Raw genomic sequence first — 7436 nt, 5'->3', positions numbered from 1 at the left:
GTTCACTGGACAGCCAGCCTATCTGAATCAGTGAGTTTTAAGTTAAATGAGAGTCCCTGTGCCCAGAAATTGTGGAGAATGATTGAAGAAAATACCCAGGATTGACCTCTGACCACCATGTCCATGCATACACCTATACATATGTATATGCACATACACACACACACACACACATACACCACATATAAGTTTCAGGCCAGCCAGGGCTATACAGAGTGTGTTTCTCAAAATGATAATACCAAATAAATTGTGTGAGGATTAATAAATATTCCAAGAGTTGGTTTTTCAAAGGAAAGAATAGTGTCTATGCCTTTTGGCTAAGATCAAGTGTAGCGTCTGTTCTTATCAGCTTAATATCTGATGTGTTTTTTATTCAGAGAAATAGCAACAAGGAAAAATGAAATGGAAGAGATATAGAATGGTAAGAACTAATGAAGGGAAGAGAGACTAAGCTCTTACAAGGGAAAACTAAAAATACATAAAAAGGAAAATTTTTAAGGATACATTTTGCAGAATGCTCAATACTTTCCACGTTTGGAATATGTGTTGGAGATAAATAGCTGTTTAAAGCATAGCCTCCACCCACAAGGAATAGACGTTCTAATGAAGCATTTCTATTTTGTGTATATAATTGCATGGTAAAACACAACTCAAATTGAGAGTGGTATAACAGCAAAGAGTCGAACGTGGGGTAATAGCAAGGTTGGAAAACAAGCTGTGGCTGAGTACAGAATTGTCAAGGATTTTTATTATATGACATCCAGCTCAAAACCTGGAACGGAAATTTTCCAGACAGGGTGTTTGGAAAAGTAGCTGGGTAGAAAAGTCAACTTATGTAAGGACCTCAAGCCAGGAAGGAGGATGCTCAGGCTCATGTAAATATGTTAGCTGGGCAGGAGCAAACAAAGGAAGCAGAGATCTAAGGACATCAGGCAGAGTGACCAATAGTCCTCAGATGGCCAGAACGTGGAAGATGGGTCCTGGAATTCTGGGCTTGAATTTTAAAGTTCAAGTACTCTTGAGTAAACTTGTTGGTTTGGTCACTGTGTTGCTGAGACTTTTCATGACAGTGACCAGTATCTGAGAAAATAAGTTCAAGAAGGAGAGCATTATTACAGATCATGACTTCAGAGGCTTTAGCCTTTGCTCCCTTGGATCCATGGATTCTGGGACAGTGGTGAAATAGAACATGGCTGTGGGGAGCAAATCTGTAGTGTTTCCCACTTTATGGAGACTGGGAAGCAAAGAGGGTGATGCCTTTTTTTTTCTTTTTTTTTTAATATTTTTATTACATCTTTTCCTCAATTACATTTCCAATGCTATTCTAAAAGTCCCCCATACCCCCCCCACTTCCCTACCCACCCATTCCCAGTTTTCTTGGCCCTGGCATTCCCCTGTACTGGGGCATATAAAGTTTGCATGTCCAATGGGCCTCTCTTTCCAGTGATGGCCAACTAGACCATCTTTTGATACATATGCAGCTAGAGTCAAGAGCTCCGGGGTACTGGTTAGTTCATAATGTTGTTCCACCCGTGATGTCTTAATCAGGGTTCCTATTCCTGCACAAAACATCATGACCAAGAAGCAAGTTGGGGAGACAAGGGTTTATTCAGCTTATACTTCCACGTTGCTGTTCATCACTAAAGGAAGTCAAGACTGGAACTCAAGCAGGTCAGGGAGCAGGAGCTGATGCAGAGGTCATGGAGGGATGTTCCTTGCTGACTTGCTTCTCCTGACTTGCTCAGCTTGCTTTCTTATAGAACCCAGGACTACCAGCCCACAGATGGCACCACACACAATGGGCCCTCCCACCCTTGATCACTAATTGAGAAAATGCCTTAGAGCTGGATCTCATGGAGACATTTTCTCAAGTGAGGCTCCTTTTTTTTCTGTGATAACTCCAGCCTTTGTCAAGTTGACACACAACATCAGCCAGTACAGGAGACAAGCAGAAAGGGTTCAGGACAACTTCAGAGGGTGACCTAATTCCTCCAAGGAGATCCAATTGTCCATAGTTTCGCCATCTTCCAAGTTTATTTAGATTTTTTAACTCACTTATGGATTGACCCACTGGTGACAACAGAGCCCTCTCATACATTCACTTCTTCAAAGGTCCGCCTTTGAACATTGCTTGTATTTGGGGAAAAAGTCTTCAATATATGAGGTTTTTTTGGAGGGAACACATCATGTCAAATTTTAGAAATAATCCTACCGACAGACCTGAGAAAAACATGATGGAACCCTCCATAGGGCAAGGATGGTAAAGATGGAGAAAATGGATGCACCCAAGAAATATTTAATATGCAAATGGTGCTGAATTTGTTCTTTTGGCATGAACGGTCAAATAAAGCTCCAGAGCTGAGAACTGTTAGTCACATGGGAATGTGCCTTATTGCTCTGTCCCCTTCATTCTTGGAACACAAATGGAAACTGGGTGTAGTGCTAACTCAAACACAGTCAAGAAAATAAATATTTGGATGTCAGATTCAAACCTTTAAAAGGGATATTTGTCTGATGAATAAAGAATTAGGACTCTACATAATGAAGAAAAACAAGAAAAAAGAAAAACAGGGAGCCTGTGTTATTGGTGGCATCCCTCCTGAATTCAAAAGACATGTCAAGAAATGTGTTGTTCTTGCCCCCCAACTCTCAGACTACAATATTTAACTCTGAGGAAAATGTAACTGAATTATGAAGTCCTTTCAAAACCAGACATCTGACACATCTGTTATAGAAACCTTATAAAAAGCACACTGGCTGCCTGTAAATTTTATAATTATGTTAATTCAAACTCAAAGACACTCCCATGAATTTTTTAAGGAATATTTCCAACTCATATCACAGAGCTGGTTCTGACTTTGTGGGGAGTATTCTTTGTACACACTAAATTCTCTTCTTTAACTGCCCATGTCATGAGAGCTGCGGACTAGAATGAAGATGAGCACTGGAAAGAGAAGATAAAAGCTTATTAAACAATGTATCCTTAATCCAGGGAGACCTCAGCCAGACATCTAGACAGTTGAGAGATTACTCTCTCACACCCCTAACCTGAGTGGGTAGCTTCAGCATGGACCACTGAAATCAACTAACCCAAAGCTCATTTTCCAAGATCTATCCATCCATCCATTCATCCATCCATCCAACCATCCATTCAACAAATCCATATTAAGCAATACTGTGAGCAAGTATTGCTTAGAAATTTGGGATAAGTCAGTTAACAAAACAGACACAGGTCCCTCTAGTTGATTTTATATCATAAATGGGGATGGTAAGTAGTACTCAAATGAACAGTAAACACAATATACAAATGAACAGCACCATGCATTCACAGGTGAAAGCAGTTACACAACAAAAGAATAGGAAGGGCTAGCAAAGCAGCCTGTGCTCTGAGGAAAGATGTGGTCTGCAGTGTAAGCAAGATATCGAGAGAGCTTTAAGGAGAGGGGCAAGAACATGAACATGGGATCTCTAGGAAGGAAGGCTGAATGGATGCATTTGATATTCCCCTCCAAATAGTCCAGGTTAATCTAAAACAGGATCACTACTAAGTTCAAAAACTGGGTGCTTTGCTTACCACCCACGAATAAACTGTCTGTGATAACCTATCTGCTCTTTAATATTCCGCATAAAATCTGCATACTCTACTCACCCCCTCATGACTGCAGAAGCCACCCTAGAGCTCTTCTGAAAGCACTTCACTTAAGACATTGTGGAATTGTAGGTTGCTGCCTGTATCTTATGTAATGGTCACTGTTGCCATTTAGAGATTGCCATGTGACAGCTGTTCATCACTAGACAGGTGAGGTCTGGGAATCTCAGTATTCTTATGTATGAAGTAGAATACATAATAGGAGAAGTAATAGGCTTCTCATTATCTTCAGAGAAACTGTATGTAGAACACTTAACCTTGTTCTTGGCATAGAGTAAGCACTTAATTCAAGTTATCCTTGGGTAGTGACCTTGTCACCGCCATCTGTTTGTCCGTAATTCTAGTTTATCAATATTATACATAGACTCTAGCACATATCAATAGGACTCTAGGTAATGGAAGGCTGTTTGTCCAAGAACATTCAGGGAGAGGTACCAAAAGCCTGATTGGAAACTTCCCTGACTAGCTGGGAAGTAACCACCCATCCATTCATCAGGACGAGAAGTTAAAGCCCTTTCCCTATCCCCACAACCCATCCCCCACCACAAACACATACACACATACACACATGTATGTGCACACCAATATCTGAAACTACACTGAATAAGTCTGCCACTTATACAAATTATTTTCTGACCCCCCCATACTATTTTCTTACTTTAAATTAAGACTTTGTAGTGGCAACTATTGTCAACCTGATAGTATTGGGAAGCAGCAAGATCAGTGTGAAGCACACTTCTTGTTGTGTCTGGAGACATTTTCAGAGATGATTAGAGGATGAGGGCTTTGACCTGCTGAATGGATTAATCCACTGACAGATTCAAAATATGCACAGACAGGGTCAGTGAGATGGCTCCAGGAGGTAAAGGCACTCACTGTCAGGGCTGACAACCTGAGTTAATTTCTAGAACCCACATTATAGGAGACAACCGACTTCCACACCTTGTCCTCTGACCTCCACATGCATATTATGGAACATGTGCAAGGGAATGCACACACGTGCATGCACGCGCGCGCGCACACACACACACACACACACACACACACACACACACACACAAAGAGAGAGACAGAGAGACAGAAAGACAGAGAGACAGAACAGTTAAAACTTAGCATGGACTTATCAGAACGTGACAGAAATTGGGAAGTGGGGTGTAGTTGCAGAAAGAAGGTCACTAGAGGGCTGTCCTCAGAGGGCTAACCTGACCTCATCTGTCTGCTCACTGTTTCCTGTCTTTCAGTAGTTAGTCTCTTGTGCCACATTCTCCAGCCACAATGATATATTCCGCCTGACACTTGGGGGCTAAGTGACTCTGGGGACCACCCACTTAAACCAGAGCCTAAACATCCCTCCCCCTTAGTTGTTTCTGCTGGGTGTCCAGTGCAAAATGTTCAATCACAGTGGTGCAAAACTGTCTAGCAGACACAGCAGTAAAATTAACTCTGTTGTGTGTGGTTGTAGGAGAAGAGTGGGGTGTGTCTTTGGAGTCTATGCCTAGAATGTCTTCATGAAGAGAATCAAACTGTGCTCTCCAATGCTTTGCCATGTGGATAAAAAGGCAGACATCAGTTTGAAAAGAGGATCCTCAAATCTCCTTGGTCACAATGTTGTGGGGTTTAAGAGTCATAAGACCCATGATGCTGAGTTTGCTAGTGTGCACCTGTACCTAGTAGTTAATGCCCAAAATCTGTAGCTACCCAGACTTCTTGACATCCCATCAAGTCCTTTGTGTTTAGAAACTGTGAGCCTCTTCAAGCTGCCTAAAGTTGAAGAACTGAAGGGGAAGCCACACTTTAGGTCAAGGGAGACTGGTGATGTTAGCATTCTTCCCCCTCTTCTTTTTCATTAATTTACTTATTTACGCACTTTACATCCCCCATCACAGCTACCCTCCTCTCCTCCATGTCCCACCTTCAAAACCTCTACCCCCATTAGGACCTCCTGCCCTTCTTCTCAGAGAAGGGGAAGTCCTCCATGAATAACAACCCATCCTAGCACATCAGTTGACAGCAGAAGTAAGTGAATCCTCTCCCAGTGAGGACTGACAAGGCAGTCCAGCTAGGGAATCCAAAGGCAAGCAACAGAGTCCAAGCCAGAGACAGCCCCTGCTCCAGTTGTTAGGGGACCCATATGAAGACCAAGCTGCACATCTGCTAGAAATGTGTAGGGGCCCTAGGACCAGCTCCCACATGTTCTTTGGTTGGTGATTAGGTCCCAGTGAACCCCCACAGGTTAGTTGACTCTGTAGGTCTTCTTGTGGTGTCCTTGGCCTCTTAGGCTCCGTCAACCCTATCCCCCACTCTTCCAAAGACTTCTTGAGCTCTGCCTACTGTTTGGCTGTGGGTCTCTACATCTGTTTCCATCAGCTGCTGGATGAAGTCTCTCAGGAGACAGTTATGCTAAGCTCCTGACTACAAGCATAGCAGACTATCATTAATGGGGTCAGTGGTTGGTTCTCTCTCACAGGTGAGTCTCGAGTTGGGCCAGTCATTGGTTGGCCATTCCCTCAGTCTCTATTCCATCTTTATCCTTGAGCATCTTGTAAGCAGGACGAATTTTGAGTTAAAGGTTTTGTAGATAGGTTGGTGTCCTCTTACAAGAAGAAGAAGAAGAAGAAGAAGAAGAAGAAGAAGAAGAAGAAGAAGAAGAAGAAGAAGAAGAAGAAGAAGAAGAAGAAGAAGTTCCATCTAGCTACAGGAGGTAGCCACTTCAGTCGTCATATCCTCAGCTGCTAGGAGACACAGCTAAGGTCACCCCTAAAGACTCCCAGGAGCCTTCCCTGTCCAAGACTCCAGCTTGTCTAGGAGATGCTTTCCCTCTACCCACCAACTGATTTCTATTCTCTCTCTGAACCCTCTCCTGCCCAGCCCCTTGGGGGTCATTAGCATTCTTTCAATGAGGTAGCTTGGGTACAAGTTTACAAGTGTAAAGTGAAGAGGCTAGTTCATTGTATTTTACCCAAGGTTAGTAAACTGTCCTCTGTGAAATGATTCCAGATCATTGACTCTTTCGTAAATACATTGCATAAATAAGCTTTAAGGATTGACTCCTCTGTCTCCAAAGGTCCTGGCTTATTAAGTAAAAGTCCACAGGTACTGAAAGATCGGCTCTGCTGTCCATTGCCCTGGTTTAGAAGTTCATGACCTAGAAAAATCATTTGCCAACAGCCTTCAGGTTGATTCTGGTGTTTTGTTTTGTTTTGTTTTGTTTTGTTTTGTTTTGTTTTGTTTTGTTTTGTTTTGTTTTGTTTTTTACCAATGAAGTTTTGCTGAGATGCAGCTTTGCTCCTCTACATATTTGTGGGTGCATTCTACCTACAATGATAGAGCTGACAAGTTATGGTCAGAAAACCTAAAAGAAATAATAATAATAAAATTTCACCTGGCCCTTTACAGAAATATTGCTGGTCACTACTCTGAGGGAATAGGCTCTGCAAAGCATCTATATTCAAGAAAGTTGGGGTTGCAGGTGGAGCCAGAAATGACTCTGAAAACACCTGCTGCTCTCACAGAAGCCCTGCATTCAGACCTCAGTACCCACAGTGGCAACAACTGCCTGTAGCTCTGGCTCCAAGAGATCTCACAATGTCTGCCCTCTGAGTACCTGAGTCTGTGTAGTACGCATAAACACATACAAGTTCACAGACATGCACATAAATAAAAATTGAAGTATTTATTAAAAGGAAGTTGGGGGAATTAAGCCTTCCCCCCCCCAAAAAAAAAGTATGGCAGTAGCTGCAGTCACACTGAAGATGACCCTGGGACAGGTGTTTGTCCCAGGAGCAGC

At 42.5% G+C, this 7436-nt stretch overlaps 1 pseudogene; it reads left to right on the top strand.

Moving 5' to 3' along the window:
* The first annotated feature begins 297 nt into the window (after positions 1-297).
* Positions 298-403, top strand: LOC115031674 (annotated as a pseudogene).
* The last annotated feature ends 7033 nt before the right edge of the window (positions 404-7436 follow it).

This window comes from Mus caroli, chromosome 7, assembly GCF_900094665.2.
Source record: "Mus caroli chromosome 7, CAROLI_EIJ_v1.1, whole genome shotgun sequence".
In the NCBI taxonomy this organism is placed as follows: Eukaryota; Metazoa; Chordata; class Mammalia; order Rodentia; family Muridae; genus Mus; species Mus caroli.
Note: the sequence above shows the minus strand (reverse complement) of the source record. Positions and strands in the feature narration are given on the sequence as shown.